At 44.9% G+C, this 25,282-nt stretch overlaps 1 pseudogene; it reads left to right on the top strand.

Annotated features, from left to right (window-relative positions):
- Nucleotides 21,047–21,778, top strand: Gm5356 (predicted pseudogene 5356; annotated as a pseudogene).

Here is a 25,282-nt window from a genome sequence, read left to right as displayed (position 1 = left end):
CTTGCCTAGCATTCAGCAGGGCCTGTACTTAATTCCCAGTACCTCAAGGAAATGTTTCAGGACATATACATCCATAATCTCATATACGATTAAAAGTTCCTCAGATGTTCTACTTCGATTCTAAAAGATGTATTTTCTATTCCACACCTTTGAAGGAAGCATTGTGGACTACCCATATGACTTTCTTCTGTTGACCTTAGTTGTTGATCTTTCCATCTCAATCCCTTCCTTCACAGCACCTTCCTACATCCTAGTGAATACACCTACCGATCTTGCAGAGACTGAGGCATAAATCCATGAAGTTAAAAGATCGTGTCTTATTATCAGTAACTCCAGTGCCTTCAGGGATGACAAGCGAGGCTGCAGGATGCAGTCCCAAGATGTACTTTGACAGTTCCATGCCAGTAAATCTTTTTCTCGATTTTCATTCTATTGTATTCTTTGGTTAATCAATTGAGAGTCTCTTAGGTAATTCTTCAACCAAATATTTATTGAGCACCTCATCTGTTCCCACCTTGACATTGAGAAGGTTACAAAATGGTCTCAAACAGTCCAGTCCAAAGTTCAGTTTAGTGCTGAAGGGTTTGTTTTGTTTGGTTTGGTTTTGGTTTTGCTTGTTATGAGAAACAACATTTAGCATACCTGAATCAAGGGAAAGGATAAGATCAAAACAGAGTACAGCATCAGTCAGTGGAGCCCACATTCAAGAGCACTTTGCAAAGTCTGCACAATAAAAACAGAGGAACTGCAGAGTTTCTATTCTTGCCAGGCCTGAACAGTCAGTATGGCTTCATAGCGGATCATACAAGTTAGTCCTAATATGAGCTGAGTCAGTGTCTAGATAGATTACCAATGTCTTCCAAGGTAATGTCCAGATAGATTAGCAATGTCTTCCAGGGCAAGGAATGATGGCTGCCCACTGAGTGCAGCAAATCCACCTTTCAGGAGATGTTTTACTCTCTGTGACCAAGACTAGCTCAACAGAAAAGTGTTTTTTGCAGTACAGATAGTGATAGAAAATCCAATGTCATTAAATAATGATTAATGATAATAATGGTAATGATTTCCAGAAATAAGTTGGCTTTTCCAATATTGACAAATTAAGCTCAAAAATGGACTTCTGACTTGGTAGAAGCCAAGTGCAATATCTGCTGGCAATTTTGTCAAATCAGAGTTTATGCTGGAGGGCACATGTAGAAAGACTAGAAAGTGGAGGGGAGTCCATGATCTGAATCAATGTCAGTAGAGAAATCTGGGTAAAGGGTGTTCAACCATCACCAGTGACCTCCCAAGTTTCGTGGGCATCTTGGATAAAGGATGTTGTTGGATATTGACCATGTTGTCCTAAGGTTTGGCTGACTCCTGATTAGGTAGGCCCCGGGTCTACTGATGCACAGGAGAAAGAAAACTGATGCATAAAAGAAAACATAGTGAACTTGACACACAGAAGAGTTAAGATTCAAGTATCAGGCCTTGCACTCTCTCCAGTGCTCAACTTTGAGCAACAATTAAGTCTCAGCTTTGCTTTAGAGGTACAGAACCACACTCTGTGACATATTTGAAGAATATCTATGCTTTGAGTCTAGCATCTATTCTTATACACACCCCACTACTACTATGTTGTAGATTGGTTCTAATGCTATTTACATTAATTCGGCTCCCAAAATCACTTGGGAATCACATGTCTGTGTGGAGATGCTGACAGTCCCTGCCTCCAGCAGGCTTTAATTGGTAAATAAACTTGCCAGCAGCCAATGGCTGGGCAGGAAGACAGAGATGGGACTTTGAGGCTTCCTTGGGCAAGGAATGGGAAGAAAGAAGAGATTGCTATTGCCCAGGAGGAAAAGGCCCAGCCAAAGAAGAGTAGGACAGAGAGGCAGAGACTACCAAGATGTAAGAGTCTGTGGTCATGTCCCACAAGGGCTGCAGGCCTGGGTCCATGGTGGTCAGGAAGGAAAACGGGTTTCATAAGTAATAATTCAGAAATATAGAAGGGGAGAGTATTAGCCATGGGGAGGTTTGGAAGTGCCCAACCATTGTGCTGTTCAAGGCATTTTAAAATAGAAGGCTGTGTGTGTGTGTGTGTGTGTGTGTGTGTGTGTGTCTTTTACTCATAAATTCACAACATTGGAGTGCTAGCCAGAAGTACACACACAGCTAGCTGCCAGCGAGTGTGGTAGCTGGTATCTAGGTAGCAAGAAATGTGGGGAGTTTAGTGTGGATGAACATACTACTACAGCAACAGCACCACCTTTTGAAACAGGGTCTCTCTATGTAGCTGTGTTAGTCACTTTTTGTTACTATGACAAAATATCTGAGCAAATAAATTTTAAGAAAGAAAGTATATTTTGGTTCACCGTTTCAAGGTTTCAGTCTGTGGTCTGCTGCCTGCAGGTTGCAATGGACCTGTGGTAGGGCAGAGCATCCGAGCAGCCTGGAGTACATGACAGAGAAGGGTGCTTGCTTTCTGGAGACTAGGAAGCAGAAAGCCAGGGAAGAAGATGTTAGGGGTGAGGCATACTCTTCAAAGCTCTAAATGCATTTTTAAAAGTGATACTCTTTTCTCTATCCTGGCTAGCTCCAAATAAATGAGACAGACTATAAGATTTATTCAAAAAACTTTATAGCACAGTAGCTGAACAGTTATTAATCTGTTCTATTCCTCTAAACTAATCTGTCTACCTCTCAGCCAAAATCCCCAAGATACTTGCATTTTAGTATTGGTCTGGCTCCCTCTGGTCCAGATGTTTTTCTATATTGCCCCTCCCCATACATCCTTTTCTAGTGTGAATCCTCTCTTCCTCTTTCCACCTTTTTCCTGGCTGAGATCAAATGTCCAGCTCAATTCTCTCTTCTGCTCAGCCATTGGCTGATCAGCTTTTACTGACTAGTCAGAGAATAAATGGGGAACAACGTTTGCACAATATTCAGACAGAAAATATACATAATAAATATTACAATGCAGTGTTTTGATCACAACCAGATATGGGGGCAAAGAAATCAGCATTTAAATAATACAAGGGTAAATTTTGCAAAGTATACAACAGCATTATGCCAACCCAAAGCCACGTCCTCAGTGACTTACTTCCTCCAACTAGGCTCCACTTTCCACAGTATTCACACCCAATGGTTCACTCAATTATGGATCTATAAACAGATCAATTCACTGATTAGGTCATGAACCAGTTGCTTTCCAAATCCCTATCTCAGTACATTGTGCCGGAGACCAAACCATCAACACATAACCCTTCCTGGGGGCAGGGGTGGGGCGGGCATTTCACATTTAATCCACAACACTATTCCAGCTCCATCTTGAATTTGAACTTGTGTTGCCCAGGCTTCTGTGGTGGTCTTGAACTCACAATCTTCCTACCATAGCCTCTCAAAACAAAAGTATCCTCCTTAATATTTAAGTTCAAAATTTGAGTGAAACTGATTCCTCATCTGTGCCTTCCCCATCCCTATGCAACACTCAAGCCACCCATGAAACCTAAGCTAACTTTGAGGAGGGGACAAAACCAGTGTCTTGGTAAGTGATTAACAATGGGACCAATGAGTAATAAAGCAGTTCCTGCAGTCCAAATTTCCCCACCATGCTAGCTTTATATGTCTGGCATGATATCCTTAAACTTGAAGGAGGGAGGAGGTTCATACAAGAGAACTACCGGCCAGTACATAGACAATCCTGAACACATTAGCACCCCAGTCCAGCATCAAAATTCTGTTCTAAGTAATTAGGCACATCTCTATTAAGATATCCCTTTCTTATCCAAGGAGCTAAAGAGATCTGCAACCCTGAAGGTACAACAACATTATGAACTAACCAGTACCCTGGAGCTCTTGACTCTAGCTGCTTATGTATCAAAAGATGGCCTAGTCGGTCATCACTGGAAAGAGAGGCCCATTGGACACGCAAACTTTATATGCCCCAGTACAGGGGAATGCCAGGGTCAAAAAGTGGGAATGGGAGGGTAGGGGAGTGGGGGGAGGGCATGGGGGGACTTTTGGGCTAGCATTGGAAATGTAATTGAGGAAAATACGTAATAAAAAAAAGGAAAAAAGGAAAAAAAAAGATTGAAAGGCAGAAACTAAAAAAGGGGATAGCATTTGAAATGTAAATGAAGAAAATATCTAATAAAAAAAGATACAGAAAAAAAAAGATATCCCTTTCTGCTTAATGCCAACAACCACAGCATTCTACCAGCTAGGGGTTTTCAGCACAAGTGTTTGGCTAAAACCAGAGTTCCATGCAGAGCTAATTTGTATGCCTTACAAAGGATTCCATGAAGCCAAGGAAAATAATGATGAAGGTCTCCTGGGAATGTTTGTCAGCTCTCAACAAGATATTTCAGAGCTTGTCTGTTTAAAAAGAAAGAAGAAAGCCAGGCATGGTGGCACACACCTTGAATCCCAGTACCTGAGGGAAGAGGCAGGTGGATCTCTGTGAATTTGAGGCTGGTTCACAAAGTGAGTTCCAGGACAGCAAGGGCAGTTTTACAGATAAACCTTGTCTTGAAACAAAACAAAACACAAACAAACAGATAAAAACAAAACTAAAGAAGGAAAATCAACAGGTATCATCGAAGAGTTCTGATTCATGGATTAAATAGCAAAGACCAAGGTGATGTCTTTGCAGAAATGGATGATGCTCTTAAATATTTTTACTCTAAAGGTAACTTCTTTAAAAGATTTATTTATTTTTGTTTTATATATGTGAGTGTTTGCCTGCATGTTCATTTGGGCACCACATGCAGGTCTGTTGCCTGTAGAGGCAAGACGAGGATGTCAGATCTCTTGGAAATGGAGTTACAGATCGTTGCAAACTGTCATGTAAGTTCTGGAAACTAAAACCAGGTCCTCTGTAAAAGTGGCCTGAGACATTTCTCCAGGCGCCAAAAGTAACTTTTAAAGTGAAACACACACACACACACACACACACACACATACACCTTATCATTAGATAATAGATGGGACCTCTCATGCATTCCAGATTGTCCTCGCAGCACATATTACAGCCATGTGAACAAGACACATTCCCCAGCAGTATAAGAAAGCTTAAGTTTATGGATTTATAGGTCCTGTTTCTTCACAAAGAAATTTTCTATTAATTTGAAGGTTGTAGCCATTGCTGATACTATATATCAAAAGCCACTAAACTTTTTGGATTTAACAGTAGGCCTATATCTAGCAACTAAGCCTTCAAGGCTTCCACTGTGTAGGTGGACTTGGCTGACGTCGCCTAGGTCATATGTCTGAAGGTGACTGATACTGACCCTTCTAGAAAGATCGCAGCTCAGATGTATGGAGAAACTCAGTCTACTTCGGGTATCTGTCTACAGCCAGCAAGCTATCCTGGGCAAGATTCTAAAGTAGCAGTAAATAGGGAAAAGTAACAAGTCAAGCTACCTAAGTGCCCTTCAAGCCACTATGTGCATTACACCCCACTAGCCAAAGCAAGTTGCACGCAGAGCCCTGATTCAGAGTGCGGAAGAGTCACACAGTAAACGGTGGGAATAGAGGGCTTGCTTCTTAATGCAATCAATCTAATAGGAAGTTTGTAACACCTTCTAATTAATAAGGCAGGGAAAGGACTAGGAGGAATGGCCATGTGACCCACCAGCCACTCTTCCCTAAAGCTTACTTCAAGACTTGAACACCAATAGGATGAGGGGGAGGGGTTACATTATTTTTTTCAAGTGAGCTAGCTGAACAGCCCACATTTTCCCAAGGCTGTCCTGCTCTGTTCAGAATAGAGACTCGGGCAATAGGCCATGCTTGGATGCCTCGGACCATCTGCCAACAAAAACAGAAAAAAAAATTAATTATGAATGGTGTCTTCCCATGCTGATCATTTATTGTAAAGGATTTCTCCAGCTTGTTTATAATAGCTGTTGCCTAAGGGTGCATGCTGTATAAATTGTCTGATTACAGGATACAGAGCGCTTCTTAATAGGCCTCAACTGATTAGGAGAAGGGAAAGAAATTAAAGAGGCCATTTCCCTTTAGGTATGCAAATACCTTCCAGAACAAAGGACAAAGATAGGATAGCCCCTGATGAAACCCATCCTCTTTTCTTTCTACCTTGAATTATGTAGCAGGCAAAGAGTAAGCTTCAGTGGCTGCGTCCGCTGAGATGTGAATGGTCCAGTAATTGACACAGTACTCACACCAGAAACGCATGTTACACGTGGAGCTCCAGGAGCCTCCTGGGCAGCCCCACCACAAATCGTGTGGAGTTTACAGCCATCTGAATTGCTACTAACTTTGTGTAATTCTACTCTGGCTCAGGAGCTAACCTCATTTGTGTCTCATTGGCCTTGTCATCTCTGAGTCCAGAGAACGACTGCCAGCTTCTGGCAGGAGAACTGTGAGAAAGATGGCAGAGAGAGTGTGGAGGAGAAGCAGAGTCACGGGGTACAGGATGAGCCTGGAGCTTGCTCTCTCACTTCCCAGGCACGCACTCATACCCTCACAGACAAATCTCATGGACACGCATGCCTATGCACACCTTCATGGGACTATCTACATTCCCAAGATTCCCCACACACACACCCCACCTTTGAACGTGGTCAATGGTGATTTCAAGGGTATATTCCGCCTAGCACAGTTGGCTTTCCATGCTGTGGGTGCCACATCTGAAGAGTCAAGAGAAACAGAGAAAATATTAAGAAGAAAGCATCTGTTCTGAACATGTGGAACAACTGCCTAAGTTCTGCAGAATAACAGCCATATACACAACATTGATAGTGCAAGTCGTCTAGAGTTGATTGAAAGTACATGGGAGGGGTGAAGGTGTAGCTCAGTGGTAAAGTATGATAAATCCCCAACACACACACACACACACACACACACACACAGGAAAATGAAGATACACAAAGTAGATGGGAGGATATGTGTAGCTTACAGTCAAATACTATATCATTTATTTAGGAGACTTGGGTACCTGTTGATCCGTGGGGCTCCTGGGACCATTTCCCTATAAACATGTGCTAGAGAGATTTATTCTAGCCTATACCGTCAATGGCCACATGGCTTCATTGTCTCTGGGTCTATGGTAAGGAAGAACATTACGAAGGGAACACATGATGCAACGGAACTGATTATGTCAGAGTAGCCAGGAAGCAGTAGAGAAGCATCTCTACCAAACTGTGACACCACCTATGGAGTAAGCTACCTATGAGACCAGAGCCTCAAGATCCTACCACTTACGGAGTGCCCTACCTCTGAACACTCCTACAACACATGGAAATTGGTGGGGCAGGGAACATTTAAGACCATAACCAACATGGAGGCACAGCTATGACTTCAATTCTTCAAGGAGTAAAGACTTCACAAGTCTTTATTCTTAATTAGCTATGGCAATTAAGAATAAAGATGGGGCTAGTGAGGTAATTCCTCAGTCAGGGTTCTGCAGTGAGGAGTCCACAATGAGGGCTCTTCAGTGACGGGGCTCTACAGTGTCAGTGTTCTGCAATGAGGGCTCTACAGTGACATTACTCTACAGTGAGGGCTCCGCAGTGACAAGGCTCCGCAGTGACAAGGCTCTGCAGTGACAGGGCTCTGCAGTGAGGAGTTCTCAATGAAGAAGTAAAAGTTCTATGTCCTGGATTTTAAGTACTCCAAATAAGTTACTGATAAAAGGAAAATCTTGTTTGCTTAGTTTGTTGTTTGTTTGTTATTGTTGTTTCTTTTGTTTTATTTGAGACAGAGTCTCACACTATAGCCCTGTCTGGCTTGGAATTTACTATGTAGCTCATATCTGTCTGGAATTTGAGGAAGCCCTTTTACCTCAGCTGACTGAGGACAGGGAGATCAAACGATTAGCACTTGTCTGGGTGGCCCTTCCTTGCTTTACAGCTTACTAATCTCACATGCATCCTGTCAATGCTCCATCAGAGCTCATTCACATTCACTACCTACCTAGGAATTAACCCAGTGCAGCCCTGTGCACTCACTACCCAGTGACTTCAATGGCAACCATCCAGGAATCAGGAACCTGGGCAGAATTCAGCTGGGTCCCCTGCCCCAGGCTCTCTCTGAAGGCTGCAGTCAGTGCTCCAGCATCATCTCTAAGCTCAGCAAGGGGAGGGTATGCTTCCAAGCTTGTTCCGTGGTTGTTGGCAGGACTTGAATTTTTATAGAGTGTGGCAGACAACCACACACAGCTCCTTGCCAAGTGATTCTCCATCCACTCAGGGAAGCCACACAAAAAGAGCCAGAGAGAAGCCAGCAAGATGGAGTGAGAACTTTGTATAATCTAGTCTCTGAAGTGGTAGGAACCACACTGGCTGACTTCGGTTGAGCAGTGAGCCACTGCTCTTCCCACACTCAATGAACAGAAGTGACACAAGGACATGTACAGCAGGGCAGAGTAATTGGGAGCCATGTTAGAGGACATTTACAAGACTCCTTCTCATCATTTACTATTTTTAAAAAGTCTCAAGACCTCGTGCTGTGCCCTCTCAGAGGACCCATCCCCAAAGCTGGCTCATGCTGTTGCCCCTTGGCAGCCCTGGTTCCCTCTTTGTATTGTGTCAATGATTGATTTGTTCATCATTTGAACACCAATTCAAATGCCACCTACTTTAAAACATAGATCTTTCTAGCACTGTCTAGAAAGTAGTCATTTTCAGCCATTAGCTTTCTATCTCTCTTGATTTGCTTTCCAAGGCTTTATGAACAAAATTAACTATTTGTTCAGTTGCTTATTTCTGTTCCTTCCACTCCAGGTTAGAAGTACCATGAGGCAATAAAGAGATCTGGCCTGCATTGTATTCCTGGAGCAGTGCTCACAGCAGATGTGTTATAAATATTTGATAAGTCAGGAAGAATTCAGTGAATCCCATGTAATAGGGCTGCATTAGTCAAGGGTATCTAAAGTCATAGAACTTATGGAATGAATCTCTCTCTCCCCCAATATCTATATCTATATAGGTATATGTGTATATGTATATATGTGTATATGTATATATGTATATGCATATATGTATATGTGTATATGCATATATATTTATATGTGTGTATGTATATATGTGTGTATGCATATGTGCATATACACATCAATGCATCATATATCATATACTGTACATCATACATATATGATGTATAATTTATATAAAATAAAGGGAATTTATTGAAATGACTTTCAGGCTGCAAGTCCAACTATTCCAATAATGGCTAGCTGTGAAGAGAAAGTCTAAGACTAGTAGTAGTCTAAGACACACAGTCCCACAAGGCTGTGTGTCTTAGCTGGCATTCTACACATGCTAGAATCAAGAAGAGGTAGGCTCCAGTGCCAGTGAAGGAATGAATATGTTAGAAGGGCAAGCAGGCAAAGATCAAAACCTTCCCTCTTTCAAGTCCTCATTTAGGCTTCCAGCAGAATGTGTGGCCCAGATTAAAGATGTGTCTTCCTGGCTCAGGATCCAGATTAATAGCCTGTGTCTTCCTGCCTCAAAGGACGGGACTAGAAGTGGACTCGGCCACATCAAACCAAGCAGGAAACCTCTCAGGGATGAGCCCTCCATTTCTGGATTGTAGCTCATTTGAGAGTATCCAAGCTGACAAGCAAGAATAGCCATTCCAGCAGCCCTAGTTTCGATGTGCATACAGGTCTCTTCACCTCCCAGTGCCTCAGTTTCCCAAAATGTAAAATAAGAGTGTGGATCTCCAGACTTCCTTTGGCCAAGGCGAAGTTAAAGGTATCTGGAAAATATGTTAACTTTAGCATATAAACACAACATCATTTTTTAAAAATGTATAGTTACTAGGGCGAAAAGTCCTCTTGCTAATCCTATGTAAACACAGCAAAGCAAAGGAAACCAGGCATGGGAGTCCACCTATAGTCCCAGGGATTGCAAGCTCTAAGCCAAGCTCCCTGGGGAAGTAAGACACTTTGGTAAAACAAAAACAAAAAGAAGAGGGAAGCTGGAAGATTCCAGAATCCAGAATCACTCCGGGGTGAAACAAAGCCCCCCTTTCTGGTGTTGGTGTTGATTTTTATCATGGACTATGAGGTCTTAGGCTGAAAGAAAGCCTACAGAATAAGATGACTGAGCAGGGCCAAGCCATGTTACAAAGAAAAAAAATGGAGCTACTGTATCTCTGTAGGAAACTTCTTAGATAACTTCTAAATCTCCAAGGAAAGAAAGTGTAAGCAGTAGTTCTGGATACAACCTAACAGAATCCCCTTGGCATGCCTGCGATGTCTATGGGGCATACAGACTGTGTGAGGCTGCCAATGCTCAGGCAGCTAGAGGGGGATACTTCCCACATCTAAAAGGTAGCTCACTGGTCGCTTTACATCCTCCACAGATGAATAGATGGAGTGATGGACCACAATGCTGAAAGAAGCTGGCATGCGTGTGTTTGTCGTAAAGTTTTCCCACTGTGTGGACATGGTAGCAAAAAGGTGAGCCCCAACATCAAGAGTGTGAGAACTCCAACCCTGTCTCTGTGTTCAGATACCTGGAGCTGCAGAGGCCCTCTCTGCAGACTCCGTGCCACGATGTTTGCTGGACCGTCACTCAGAGGGTGGTTCACTGGAAAAACAATTTTCAGGTCAAGAAACGTCTAAGGTTGAAGTGGCTGAGAGATGTTCCAAAGGCATGATACAAAAAGAGCAGAGGAAGAGCCAGGGGCCACGCATTTGCTGTCCATGATTTTGTTTGACCCCGAAGAGAGGGAGGGTTCTAACAAAACAACTCTCTTACTACAACAAGGTAGATCATCCCAGAAGACTCACATAGAACATGGGAGATCAGATTATGAATTTGGGTTACTGGGAACAGATTTACACATTTTTACTTTCTCCCTTATAATTAATTAATTAATTAATCAATCAATCAGCTCTTTCAGCACTAGGGATTGAACCTAGGACATTGCAGATGCTAGATAAATGCTATATCTACCACTGAGCTGTTTCTCCAACCTCTTTCTGTTTTTCAAGTCAGGGTTGAAAGTCACTAGGTTGCCCATGATGCCTGACGAGCCTGTCCCCTACTCCCACTTTGCTGGCTTTCTGCCTTATTCTGCCCAAAGTGCTCAGTGGTGGTCAACTATTGTAAATGCTTCCCTGGTTAGAGATGGGAAATGCATTGAGATGAAGGTATGCGTCTGAGTAATGCGGACTGAGTAACGTGAACTGGGTTGCATACTGTCAGTGGGTCTTACCAGTCAGGCATAGCCCAAACAGGACACAAGGGCAACAGGACACAGGAACAAGTGGGCATTCAACAGCAAGCTACCCTTGGCTTCACCTGCAACATTGGCTCTTGCTGCTTCTGCAGCAGAGAACCATTTGGCCTTTGACAGCCACTGTTCCCTGAGGCTTACCAGATTTTGGACCTAGCAAGGTTCTACAATCATGCAAATTAATTATTTAAAATGCATACACACCCAACACATGAATACAAATGTACACACACACATACATATTTGTATACATGTATATTATATACATATATATTCACACAAATATAACATATACATACATGCAAACATATACATATAGGAATTATGTACACATGCACACAAATCTATACATAGGCACATGTAAACCATTGGTTCTAGCTTTTTCTAGTGAACCTTGACATATACACTCCCCAGCCTGTTAAACGAAGTTCTTACATGTGCACCCTGGCCTCAGTGTCTACTTCTGGGGTAGCTAGACTACAGTCCCATGTTTTTTGCTGAGAAAGAGTGTGGTATGTGTTGGGTTGGGCCTTGTGTGAAGATCCGAAAAGGCTCCTATGTGATGCCCTTTTCTGTTTGTCCTTCAGCTGATCTTTGCTTTTTGAGTATCTCTATGCCGCAGGCCCCATGACCCCACTCCACACATGAGCAAGTGAACCCTCAGGGGCTAACACACAGCCTACTCCTTCAATCGTCTCTCTGGAGTGCTCAGTGCCTCTCCACTTCATGTGAGTCGGAACATCTCTTCTGGATGCAGGTGTTGTGAAGGAAGGAAAGATGACTGCATTGCAAGCTAGAATCCACACCTGCTAGCCTTTCCCACAATATGCCAGTGTTTCTGATGTTAGGACCAAAAATACATGATTTAAAAAAAAAAGTGTGCACACTTGAGAGGGGCGGGTAAGGGAAAAGGAGAGAGCAAGAAAGAGCTTCAGGAGCCCCTGGAAAGCAAGCGAGTTTTGCAAAGCAACATTTTGATGAGTTAAGTGCAAATGAATCAAGGATAATGAGAAACACGTGGACTAAATTTCCCCTAAAATATACGAGTTTAAAAATTAAGAGGAAAAAGTGCTTGGGGAAAATGTGTTTTAAGTTTTACCCCAACTGAAAGCATTCACAGAGCGGAGAGAGATATGTGCTGAGCCCACAAAAAAACGATCAGGCTGTCCACTGTGGGCAGATAGAATGATAAAGAGAGATCCCTCAGGGGGGCGGCCTGGCCAGAAACAGGGCTTCACCATGGAGCCGCTCTAGGCTCCCAGGCTGTAAATGGGGGATTTAGAGCCATATTGCTTTTCTTTCATTAATTCTCCATGCAACAGGAAGCACTGAACTCTAGGCATAACACTAATGAATAAATAATACGGTCGTTTGAGAACATGAATTATATTCGGTGATTTTATTAAAGGCCTCTGAGGTCTATATTAATGAGAGGCATGAGAAGCACAGGAGAAGTGTTAGGGCCAACCCTGCAGAAGAGCCATAGAGGGACTTAGCTCATCCGCCGTGAGTGACAATGACAGGTGTCAATAATAAGGGCCACAGATCACATGGCCTGCTGCCATTTGGAGCAGCAATCCTGCTTGGTGATAACCTCCCAGAGATACCAATTCTTTCCCCAGCCCAGAGATGACAGCATGAGAAGCTTATACAGGACCAGTGGTCTCTTTTCACATGCTCAGAAACAGGGACAAAGTTCCAGCTTTGTTTGAGCGAACACAATTTTTTTAGGTAAGAGGAAAACACAGTGATTGGGGGAAGATGTATTTGGTTCCGAAGAAGGAACACTTGCATATGTCAGCATCAGGTTGGAGATATTGTGAATTCTAGAACCATCTCCGCTAACATCAGATCTAGACACATGGACAGATGTGATACCCGGGGAGAAGCTTTGACACCTGGTCTAGAAGCTTTGACACCTGGTCTCGAAACTTCAGCCTGTGGTCACAACTGCTCTTCCCAAGAAGAGGGGAAAAGGGAGTCAGAGGGGGAGGAACAAGAAGAGGGGCAGCAAGAAGAAAAGAGACAAAAGACGAGACAGGGGAAGAGGAAGAAAAGAAAAGAATGAGAAAACAAGATCAGGAAAGGAGAAGGAGAAAGAGAAAGTGGAGAAGGAAAAGAAGAGGAAGCTGCAGAAGTCAGAGAAGAGAAGAAACACGGGCTTCTTGTGCATCTCCAAATAGTTCAGAACTTGGGAAGTTGAAACAGGTGAGTTATAGGCTCATGGCTAGCCCAGGCTATAGAGCAAAACTCTATGTGATGTATAAATAACCAAAGAATTAGGAATTACTGCCTAGGCACGAATCCTTCCCTACCCACATTCTTTCTACAATGACCTTCAGTGTGATCAGATTCCTTCAAGGCCCTGTGGTGACTCCAGCCTGAATCCAAAGCCAAGTGGACCCCCCCACACACACACACATATACCATGCTTTAAGAATGTTTAATCATGAACATCCAGGATGGACCAGAGTCCTAACAGAAGAAAAACATATTTCTAAAAGCATATCATTCCTTCTGAGCAAAGTGACTGAATATTTGACAGCTACGGTTGAGGGGTCTCAAGGAGTTCAAAGGCCACTGAGCCCAGGTCATAGCAACCTGATATGAGATGAGGGGAAAACTCAGTGCAATGGAGCCCAGCTCTGAGTCCAGCACCCAGAAGCTGAGGCAGGGGGATTGTGAGTCCAGTCCAACGTGGGCTACAAAGTGAGATTCTATCTTAGACTAAAACGAAAAACCACAAGCAAACAACTAAACAAGAGCCAAAACAAAAAAAGACCCAAAGGAGCAAGAATGATTCTTCTTCAGATCCTTGGACTCCAAGACAGCCAAAGAGTAAAAGCAAATCTAAGCATGTGACAGGGAACATGCTTGTGTGGAAAGGAGAAGGAGAAAAAGTAGGCTTTTATTTTATTTTATTTTGGTAGAAACAACCTTCAGTTTTAGAAGCAAATACCTCATCCTGTCATTTACCTGAAGAGCAAGGCAAGTGTAGCCCCTTTTGAGACTGGCTGGCTCTTCCTTCACATGCGCACCAGGAGCTCAGAAGGCAGATGCCCACACACAACTATTGAAGGCCATTTGCTGTCGCTCTTGGCAGCTGCTAAGGAGGAAGCACTGCCTGCAAGTACACGGAAGCAGTCACCCCCAGAGTGCGGAATAGGTTGAGAGAGAGCTACATGTCCTCATGCCAGCCTGGACCTCCCTCAGGGTGACAATTCGGTGGTTAGAAGGGTGCTTGTGAATGCCTTTACCAACACCTCCAGCCATAAACGAAGGCGGTACCCTCTCATCAGGAACTACAGAGAGCTCTTCTCTCCAGAGTGTCTCCCACTCAAAACACAGGAAGCACTGGGCTCTGTGGGAGTCACATTTTTTTCTCACAATGCATTATGGGAGTCATTTGAGCGAGCATGGGAGTCCTTGCTGGGGGAGGGGAGTGATGCATTCCTGAAGTCTTGAAGAGTGTTTAGTGCTTGATTAACAAAACTTGGGGAATCAAGTTCATCAGAAGAGCCTTGGGTTAAGTCATCACTTAACCACACTTTTACTAAAAGAGTAGCCTTCCATGGTTTTTAAAGAACCTGGGAAGAGCAATGACAGGGTGCAGCTTGGAGTGGTCCCCACATGTACCTGACTACAGGTCTTGTCTTGGCTCAGGGTGGAGGTGGGGGATGTCAGCCGTCTCCTGGTCCAAAGAATCCATCTTAGAATCAGAAACCACATCAGCATATTCTTCCTCCTCCCCAGGTCATAAGAGGAAATGGTCAATTTAATCACTTCTTATGATTGATATTTTTTTGTATGTACACCTCTGATGCCCAAATGCAGTGCCCACCTAAATGACCCAGGCATCCTTTTAGCGACAATAATAATATTGATGATTTTAAACTCTAGAACCCCATGGTAAGTCTATACCTTCAAAGTCCTTTGCCTCGGAGTGTGGGACAGAAAACACCAGAGCAACAACTTGGAGCTGCTACCCAAGGCTCAACATCCAGAGAACCCTCCTCTGCCTTGTGCCAATAAAACTATCTTTAACCCCCTTGCCACTTCTGCCTGAGACATAAAAGTGACCTTTGATGGCTCCAATCCAAAGAGAGTTTTGAAGCCTGAAGAAAAGTCAGTATTTTCTTTCCATTCTCCAGACCCACATAAGAGCAATCATTGACTTTCCCTATAACCCATTAATTCTATATTTAGGAAACTAGTGGGGGGGGGTGGCAAAGAAGAAAGAAAGAAAACCCAACCACAACCTCACACACAACGGAAAAGATGGTAGATTCCCCATGGCTATGCTGGCCAGGCACTGAGCAGTGGTCTTCTGAGAGGCGTTACCACACTAGAATTGGATTTTTTTCTTTGCTAGAGTAGGTGAGTTCATTTTTTCTTGGACTGAGACTCTGCAGACAGGCTGGAGGTCTGGTATCTTCATCACCTCTGGAGGTGGCTCAGCCTGGACATGCCAAGTCCCACGGATGCCTGCGAGCAGTTTTAAGAGGTTTTGCTTAGCCCCACTTTTATTAGAATGAAAGCTTTGCACAAGTGAGGGGTTTTATGAGAGTTATTTTTAAAGTAATGTGTTTTTATTGGTTTCTGGTAAGATCAGTGAAATCACATGGCATTTTTAAAGAATTTTAAACCGAAAAAAGATGTTCAAAAAGCTTGTTTGAAACACAAAAGCTAAGAAAGTCAAAATAAGGTACTTGAGTACAGGCAGATTAATACTGAGATCAAAACCATTCTGGGCCAACAGAAGAAAAGCTTGAAGGACTTAGTCCAAGCTAGGACAAAGGCCAGCTAATTCATCGACGGAGCCGTCACTCACTTGTTGAGCTGAGGGCACTGGTCTCTCTGACTTAGTTGCACCCTCACAGACTCCAGCTTTGTTGTGTGTGAAAAGGAAGGCCATGATAAGAAAGCACATACTGTCATTTCTGATACTGCAGGACAGGAAATTAGAAGACAGAAACCCAAGGCAGAACATGAACCAGACTTTAGGCAAATCCCAGGAGACCCTAGTGGAGTCTCACCTTCCCTGATCCTCCACTCTCTTCAGCCTTGACTATAATCTCGGCTTCCCCCAACCCCAATTCCTATCGTAAAATATACTAACTGTAAAAAAAAAAAATCAGACACATCTAGCTCAACCTATATAAAGAAGGTAAGGCCATCCTTCAAATAGAAAACAACTCTAGCGAGAAGAATGGCCTACCCAAGGTCCCCTAGGAGTTACTTGGCCTTCTAGCCTCCAAAGCCATCTGTCTCAGGAACCCTCTGCCTGTTCATATAGCGCTAAAGTACATGTATGTGCATGGTGGCTGTTAGTCTGTTTCTGTGCCTCACTGTGCTCTGGTATTTCTTCTAAACTCTTATGTTGCTACCTAATACTCGATGTGATGGCCAGACGATAATGTAGTAACAAGGGCTCCACACTCATGACACACAGTATCAGTGTACCATCTAGGGAGCAGAGAGCAAACCCTTATCAGAAATAAAATCTGTCAACACCTAAAGTCTGAACTGCTCGGCTTCTGCAACTGTGAGCTATAATGTTTCTGTCCTTCATTACTTTTCCAGACTAAGGTATTTTGTTACAGTCGCCTAAATGACTTAAGATACATATAAAACGCAGAGCAATGTGTACAGCAAACCATAGAGTATGGTCATAAGCTCTAATGCAGTACTGTAAACCAACTCTCTAGCATGTGTGCTGCTAAAACAGTAAGTGTGTGGACAATTTAAAGAATGGATTTCTCCCTATGCTCCTTCCGTCAAACCCTTGTGTGTAACACGAGAGCAGTCAGAGCTGCTAATGTACTATACAGATTATAAGGGAGGTCCGCAGGATTCTTCTTACGTTCAGAAAGTACCTGAAGAGTAAATACCACCTGTCCTCCAGAAGGATCGTCTGAAGGCCAATGGTGATCTTCTGAAGGCTTACATGCACATTCTCCCTGTGCCACTTACAGTGTGTGTAGCCTGTGGACTCCTGCCCCACCCCACATAGGTGACCAGGGTTATTACTCAAGCTATTCCCCTTGAGTTGGTATACGGATTAAATGAGACACTAATTTGGAGAAATATTATAGGAATAGACTATTCAAAAAAAAAAAGATACGATTTCTCTGTTTCACCTATACAGGGAGATTCCATAGAAGACCAAAAAAAAAAATGTTTTCATAAAGTATGACTCTACTCAGCCATGACAAAACACCCAAGGCTGGACAATATATGAAGAAAGAAGATTTATTTAGTTCACAGTTTGGTAGTTCAAGAGAGTGTCCCCAGCACAGTCTAAGCTCCGATGAGGACCTCCTGGTAGACACATTGTAGTAATAGAGACACAGGAGAGGAGATTGCCAGAGAGAATGGCCGGAGCAATTCTTGATCTTATAAGCAGCTGGGGTCACTTGAAAACCACATCAATTCCTTCTGAGAGCCACTCCCAAAATAAAGCAAATACTAGGCTCTGCATCTGAAAGGGTCCACCCCTCTCACCTTGTCCACAGCAGAGGCCAACCCTCAAGCTTAGTGGATGGGTCCTCGTGCGGATGGGGACAACTCCCTGAGCACTGCAGGAGTGAGCTGCAGCTCTTCCTAGGCTGCGTAGGTGGATCCCACCCTGAGATGCTCATGGTGAAGATGTAGGAGGGGAATCCCTCTCAGATGCTCTCCTCCCTGTACTCTTCATCCTCTTTCTTGGCAGCCCCATGGGAATGCCTGGGTGAAGTCATGTGTCCACTAAGAATCTATCCTGAGCAAGACAAGGGAGCTACAACATTTACGCATGCCTGTTGCAGTGTAAGAACCAACGATAGATGCCATCTTAAAGAGATTTCCAACTCAGAGTAATGGAAGGAATCTGATTGTTTTCTTCTCTCCTCCATACTGATGAAGTAACTCTCAGACTCAGAGTGCCAAGCATAGGAAGAACTCCCTCAGGACGACAGCAAGTCCCAGACATGTTTGAAACTGGGAGCACGTATGGCATCTGGGAGTGGATCCCGGACATGGAGGGGAAGCTGATCAGGTAGATGCCATTGCATGTCAGGAGCAGAGCAGAAGTGGAAAGGGGAGCAGGGATGAAGGAGGAGAGTGGGGATGAAGAAGGAGAGCAGGGATGAAGGAGGAGAGCAGGGATGAAGGAGGAGAGTAGGGATGAAGGAGGAGAGCAGGGATGAAGGAGGAGAGTGGGGATGAAGGAGGAGAGTGGGGATGAAGGAGGAGAGTGGGGATGAAGGAGGAGAGCATGGATGAAGGAGGAGAGTAGGGATGAATGAGGAGAGCAGGGATGAAGGAGGAGAGTGGGGATGAAGGAGGAGAGCAGGGATGAAGGAGGAGAGTTGGGATGAAGGAGGAGAGTGGAGATGAAGGAGGAGAGCGGGGATGAAGGAGGAGAGTGGGGATGAAGGAGGAGAGTGGGGATGAAGGAGGAGAGTGGAGATGAAGGAGGAGAGCGGGGATGAAGGAGGAGAGTGGGGATGAAGGAGGAGAGTGGGGATGAAGGAGGAGAGCGGGGATGAAGGAGGAGAGTGGGGATGAAGGAGGAGAGTGGGGGTGAAGGAGGAGAGCAGGGATGAAGGAGGAGAGTGGGGATGAAGGAGGAGAGTGGGGATGAAGGAGGAGAGTGGGGATGAAGGAGGAGAGTGGGGATGAAGAAGGAGAGTAGGGATGAAGGAGGAGAGCAGGGATGAAGGAGGAGAGTGGGGATGAAGGAGGAGAGTGGGGATGAAGGAGGAGAGCAGGGATGAAGAAGGAGAGTGGGGATGAAGGAGGAGAGTGGGGATGAAGGAGGAGAGCAGGGATGAAGAAGGAGAGTAGGGATGAAGGAGGAGAGTAGGGATGAAGGAGGAGAGTGGGGATGAAGGAGGAGAGCAGGGATGAAGAAGGAGAGTGGGGATGAAGGAGGAGAGTGGGGATGAAGGAGGAGAGTGGGGATGAAGGAGGAGAGCAGGGATGAAGAAGGAGAGTGGGGATCAAGGAGGAGAGTGGGGATGAAGGAGGAGAGTGGGGATGAAGGAGGAGAGTGGGGATGAAGGAGGAGAGCAGGGATGAAGGAGGAGAGCAGAGATGAAGGAGGAGAGTAGGGATGAAGGAGGAGAGTGGGGATGAAGGAGGAGAGCAGGGATGAAGGAGAAGAGTGGGGATGAAGGAGGAGAGTGGGGGTGAAGGAGGAGAGCAGGGATGAAGGAGGCAGAGCAAGGACCTGGCCCTGTTCTGAGCACACAGAGCAGAGAAGTGTACATCAAGGTCTGTGCTGGGTGCCTGAGGCTCACCACAGAGGAGGGGGCACCTGTGGAGGCAAAAGAGACAGCCAGAGGTTCATGTGTCTAGCACAAGGGCAGAAACAAGAAAATTCTGCTTCAAAACAAACAAACAAACAAACAAACAAAACCAAGGTGGGAGGAGAGAAAACCAACTCCCAAGAAGTTGTTCTCTGACCTCCAAACACACACACACACACACACACACACACACACACACACTACGTGGTATGTACACTCCCTGCTCCCTTCAAAATACAGAGAAGGAACAGGTTACCTATAAGACAGAGCTAGCCATGTCTGTGTCATGAGAATTTTTGTGTTCACCCCATATCATCTCTCACGCTGCTCTCTTTTACAGAGTCACACTGCTATCCCAGGAACTTAATGAAGTGACTCCCACCACAGGACTTTTGCCCTCTCCTTAGTCCTGGAACTACAATCTGCTTTCTGGAGAGGCCCTCTTGGCTGGCCAGGTGCAACTGTCTGGACACAGCCCAAGCTCATAGCTGAGTGCTGGTGCAATGGTTGCTGGTTATTTCTCCCCTCAGTGGTCCCTGCTATCTAAGCAGTGCTGGCTAAGGCTGCCTCATGGTGAGATCAGGAATGATGGGGATGGGTAGACAGGTGGCTTGAGGGTTCACTCACTCCCTGGCTGGGTGTGACTCATGTCCTAAACAACCTCACCAGGCTCTGGTCTCGCCAGCTCCTTCCTAGCCTCAGTAAACCTCTCTGAAGAGAAGAACCCATTGGAAATATATTATCTTAAAAAACAAACAAACAAACAAACCCCACATCTGGTCATTTCCAATAGCATCTGGTTGATGGAAGGTAGGTTTCTAGTTGTGAGTACAAAATGCCAGGATTATAATAAAGTAGACCAAAAGTCTCAGAAGTCAGGCCCAGATTGTTCCACTACGATCTATGTGAATATATGTATATAGATAGATTTAAATATGTACAGAATATATGTATATACTGCATACATATACATATATAGATATATAGATACACTAAGATCCATGTGAATATAGGTATATAGCATATAGTATAGAATACACATACATATATATACACATGTAATATATATATGTGTGTGTATATATATATATATATATATATATATATATTCTAGTCACAATTTTAAGAGCATCCTCCAAGAAGGCTTGATGCCTTCTCTGTTGCTTGCCTTTCACCCTGAGGATGAAGTCTTCTTCAGTCATTAATAATGGTGAACCACTACCCCTGACTGAATAGTGAGACCAGTTCTAAACAGCAAAATGAATGCTAAACCCAAGCTTGAGCCCTGGAAGTTCTGAGGACAATGAGAGAGAACTTCCTCACTGAAAATAAGAACATCAAGAGCAAGGACAGACTGTAATTAGATAACTGTATCAGTTCATTTCCAATTGTGAAATATGACCAGAGGCAAAATCCAGCAAGACTGGTTCCTGAGCTTGAAAGTGACTTGAGGGAGAAGGGTGCTGTGCTGGTGAGGTGAGTGGTCATGGGAGCCTTCCCCAAGGCAATGGTATTCAAGCAGAGACTGAAGGATGTGCCACTTATAAGAGTCCAGAAATTCGGGGGATCGGGCTTCCACTCCAGCGCAATCATGTCTATTATGTCCTATAATGGAGGGGCCGTCATGGCCATGAAGGAAAAGAACTGTGTGGCCATCGCTGCAGACAGGCGTTTCGGGATCCAGGCCCAGATGGTGACCACAGACTTCCAGAAGATCTTTCCCATCGGTGACAGGCTCTACGTAGGCCTGGCCGGCCTGGCCACTGACGTCCAGACAGTTGCCCAACGTCTCAAGTTCCTACTGAACCTGTATGAGCTGAAAGAAGGTCGGCAGATCAAGCCTTACACCCTCATGAGCATGGTGGCCAACCTCCTGTATGAGAAGCAGTTTCATCCCTACTACACAGAACCTGTCATTGCTGGCCTGGACCTGAAGACCTTCAAGCCCTTCATTTGCTCTCTGGACCTCATTGGCTGTCCCATGGTGACTGATGACTTTGTAGTCAGTGGTACCTGCTCCGAACCAATGTATGGAATGTGTGAGTCTCTCTGGGAGCCCAACATGAATCCAGAACACCTGTTTGAAACCATTTCTCAAGCCATGCTGAACGCGGTGGACCGGGATGCTGTGTCGGGCATGGGCGTCATCGTCCACGTAATTGAGAAAGACAAGATCACCACCAGGATGCTGAAGGCCCTGATGGACTAACCTCTGCTCTGTGGATGGACTAACCTATGCTCTGGTCCCATCTCCCTTTTGTTGTTTTTCTTTTTAATAAAATCGCCTTTCTTTCATGCAAAAAAAAAAAAAAAAAAAAGAGTCCAGGAATTCCAGATGGAGGAACAACAGGGAGTGTGAAGGCCCTGAGGTAGCAATCTGCACAGTCCAGGGACAGAAGGAAGGTCATTTTGCCTACAGCACATGGGGTCCAGTCAGAGTTCCTGTAAGAAGTTGGGGACACCAGCAGGCACTGTGTCCTGTAGCACAAGAACTCTGCATATTGGCATTAAGTAGGACAATGACCCCATGGGAAGATCTACCAGGCTTCTGGTTGGACAACCGACTGTAAAGAGCTGAGACCCATGGACCAAGAATCAAGGACTTCTTGGGAAGGGTCTAGCTTCAGCCCTGTCTTGTTCATTGTTTGCTCGCCAGGACTCCATTTTCTCGTTTTAAAAAAAAATGAGAACATCTTCTGGGTTTTAGAATATTTTTCTTTGTGATTGTCATATAGTATTTCTTGGTATTTAAGGGACATAAGTGAGACATTTTAACATGTGTATCCAGTATGCGAGGATCAGATTACAGCAGTTATACGGCCATCCTCTGGGTATTCACTGGTTCTTTGTGTTGAGAACATTGAAACCTCATGACTGTATTGAAATATTTAATTGTTATCAGCTATGGTCATCCTCCTGCCCAGCTCCACCTCCTATTTTTGAGGACCATTCAAATCATGACCTTCTGCCTTGTCATTTGGCCTCAGAGACAAATGTGTATTATACTTCAGCTAATAAGGAGATGAAAGGGTTTAGGGCAGCTTCTGGCTTGCAGCTAGAGAGCTAGAAAGTCAATCAGCAGCCCTTACACCCAGAGGACATGCCACTGTGTCCTGCTGTCTCAGTCCATGCAAAGGAGAGAGAGAGAGAGAGAGAGAGAGAGAGAGAGAGAGAGAGAGAGAGAGAGAGAGAGAGAGAGAGAGAGAGAGAGAGAGAGAGAGAGAGAGCGCTTTTCAAACAGCAGCTCCTGGGGAATCTTTGGTGAACTTCACATCCTACTTGGCTCTATTTTCCCCTAAAAGTATAAAGTGGTCCCCCGGGCAACCTGTGTGCCTTATGCCACGGGGAGATGCTTTCTCCAGACCAGCTCTCCAAATGTTAACCTAGAGATCTGACCAAGGAGAGAGAGTCGGGACCTGGCTTGAATTGAATCTGGCTCTTTCCGGGCCTGCCCCCTGCTTGCTCTGTTCCTTTCATCTCTCGAAGTGGTCCTGTGATGAGAGCCTCTCCCAGGTCTGGTCAGATGGCTCACCCTCCGACTTCCCAGCTCCACACTCGCTCGGACCCTTGCTTATGCAGCTGCTCCATGAAACGACTCACATACGTCTCCGGCCAGCCCGTTTATTTTTATAAACAATAAATAGGACGACATTCCATGGTGTCCCACCCCGTTAGGCCTTGTTTACAGAGCCGTGGAGACAGTGACGGAAGATTGCTGGGGTTTGTACAGATGGCAGCCCACATGTCGTAAATCGTGAGCAGGGAGAGAGGGTTTTGTTTCTTGAAACACAAACAACAACAACTCGCCCCCCCCACACACACACCCGTTTGCTTTCCCTCCCCACGGTCACGCGGCATTACGGAGGCCTACAAATCATGGCGGGATGATATTAAGCTGCCTCAATAATGCTCGGGATCCCTTCCGGTGTGTGATTCTTCTTCATTAGAAACGATAGCCCACATGCCCCAAATCCTCTTTGCCTCACCTCAAAATTTATAGATCATGGTCTCTAAACTAATTGTTAGTTGCACACTAGGCTGCATGCTGTTCATCCGCAGAGCAATTACCTCGGAGGCCTTGATTAAAGGCAGGGATGCAGAGGGGCAGAGTGGGCAAGGTCTCCTGGTACCCACTAACAGGAGCGAAGCATGAAGCATGCCCTATCCATCACTAGCTGTTGTTCAAAGGCCAAGAAGTGACAGGCAGCAGTGGGGTGCAGGCTGCTGACTTCCTTTATGACATTGTGGGCCGAAGTAGCTTCTGGCTAACACTTACTTAGAAGAGGAGCCCGGGATCAAATGGTCTGCCTTCTGCCTTCCCTCTCAGGTGGCAGGGTTTCCCACAGTCTGTCTATTCAAGGAACTTCTGCAAGTAAGAAGAACAAGTGTTCCTTTGCAACATTCTGACTCCACACTTCTACTATTTCCAGAAGGTTCTTGAGGTCTAGCACAATCCCAGTTAGTATATGGTTCTCTCCTAAAATCTAAAACCCACAGTCAGAATTACAGTTTCTAATGGAGCTGGTTGAGATAGGGAAACGGAGGTTTAGTGGCAGGTAGGGATTTGCCTGACCTTGTGCAGTCAGCTAGTGAGGTCTCGCCCCGCCATATTCGGATGCACTACTACTGAGAAACAGTGATGCCTACAGAAAGCCAGCCATTTGGAGAATGAGTTTTCAGCCAGAACGTTACAGAAGAAATGGGCCTGCTTGCCTGACTCCTGGCTCTAGGGCTTGCTGGAACTCACTAGACAAGGGCTGGCCAGTGGAAAGTTTTAGTTTAGAAGCTTTTCCTATGTGCCTAAGAAGAAATGCACTATTCCAGGATTCCTACTGAGGCTGGTCAGTTTCTTTGTCAGCTTGGAACAGGTCAGGGTCATCTGGAAAAAGACAATTTCAGTGGAGAATGGCCCTATAGGCAAGCCCTAGGGGGAGTTTTCTTGACTAATGACTATTAATATGGAAGAAACCAGCCCTCTATAGACAATGCACCTCTGGACTGGTGGTCCTGGATTTATAAGAAATCAGGCTGAGCAAGCCATAGGGAGCAAACCACTAAACAGTGTTCCTCTATGGCCTCTGCTTCAGTTCCTACCTCCGAGTACCTGCCTTGAGTTCCTGCCCTGACTTCCCTCCCCAACGCATCTGCTCTGGACATAGAAGTCAAACCAACCCTTTCTTCTCCAAGGTGAATTTGGTTTTGGTTTTTCTCAAAGCAATAGAAAACTAGTCTATCTGGCTTCTGGGATCAGTCCATGACATTGAACTTCAGTCAAGGACATTGTTAGTGGCTCAGCCAAACTCACTACTGCTGCCTCCTCTCATCAGAGATGCACACTGAGCCCTGGAGGAGCAGTTCTTAGCCAGAGAACTTCTTCCCTGCTCCGGTGAACAACTCTGAGCCTATGGGTCTCCTAGAGTTCCCAGTTCCCAGACATACCATATTCCTTTGCACACCAGTTAACATCCCCTTCCCTTCCCTGTCTCCCCTCTACGGATAATCCTGTCAACTTGCTTGGATTGGGAAGTACCTAGGAAGTTAGCAATGCATATCTCTAGCTGTGCCCCAAAAGGATCACTTACATCCCCCCCCACTCCTACTATGATGTGAGCTGTTCTCTCTACCACAACCTCTACCTTAATACAATAAAACTTTTGAAACCACTAACCAAATCTTTCTTCCCCTAAGGCACTTGTTCTCAACCTGTAGGTTGGGATCCCTTTGGAGGCCACATATCAGATATTTATACTATGATTCATAACAGTAGAAAATTATAGTTTGAAGCTTATGAAGCAGCA

This window comes from Mus musculus, chromosome 8 (genome assembly GCF_000001635.26).
Source record: "Mus musculus strain C57BL/6J chromosome 8, GRCm38.p6 C57BL/6J".
Classification (NCBI taxonomy): domain Eukaryota; kingdom Metazoa; phylum Chordata; class Mammalia; order Rodentia; family Muridae; genus Mus; species Mus musculus.
This window is presented reverse-complemented; position numbering and strand designations above follow the sequence as displayed.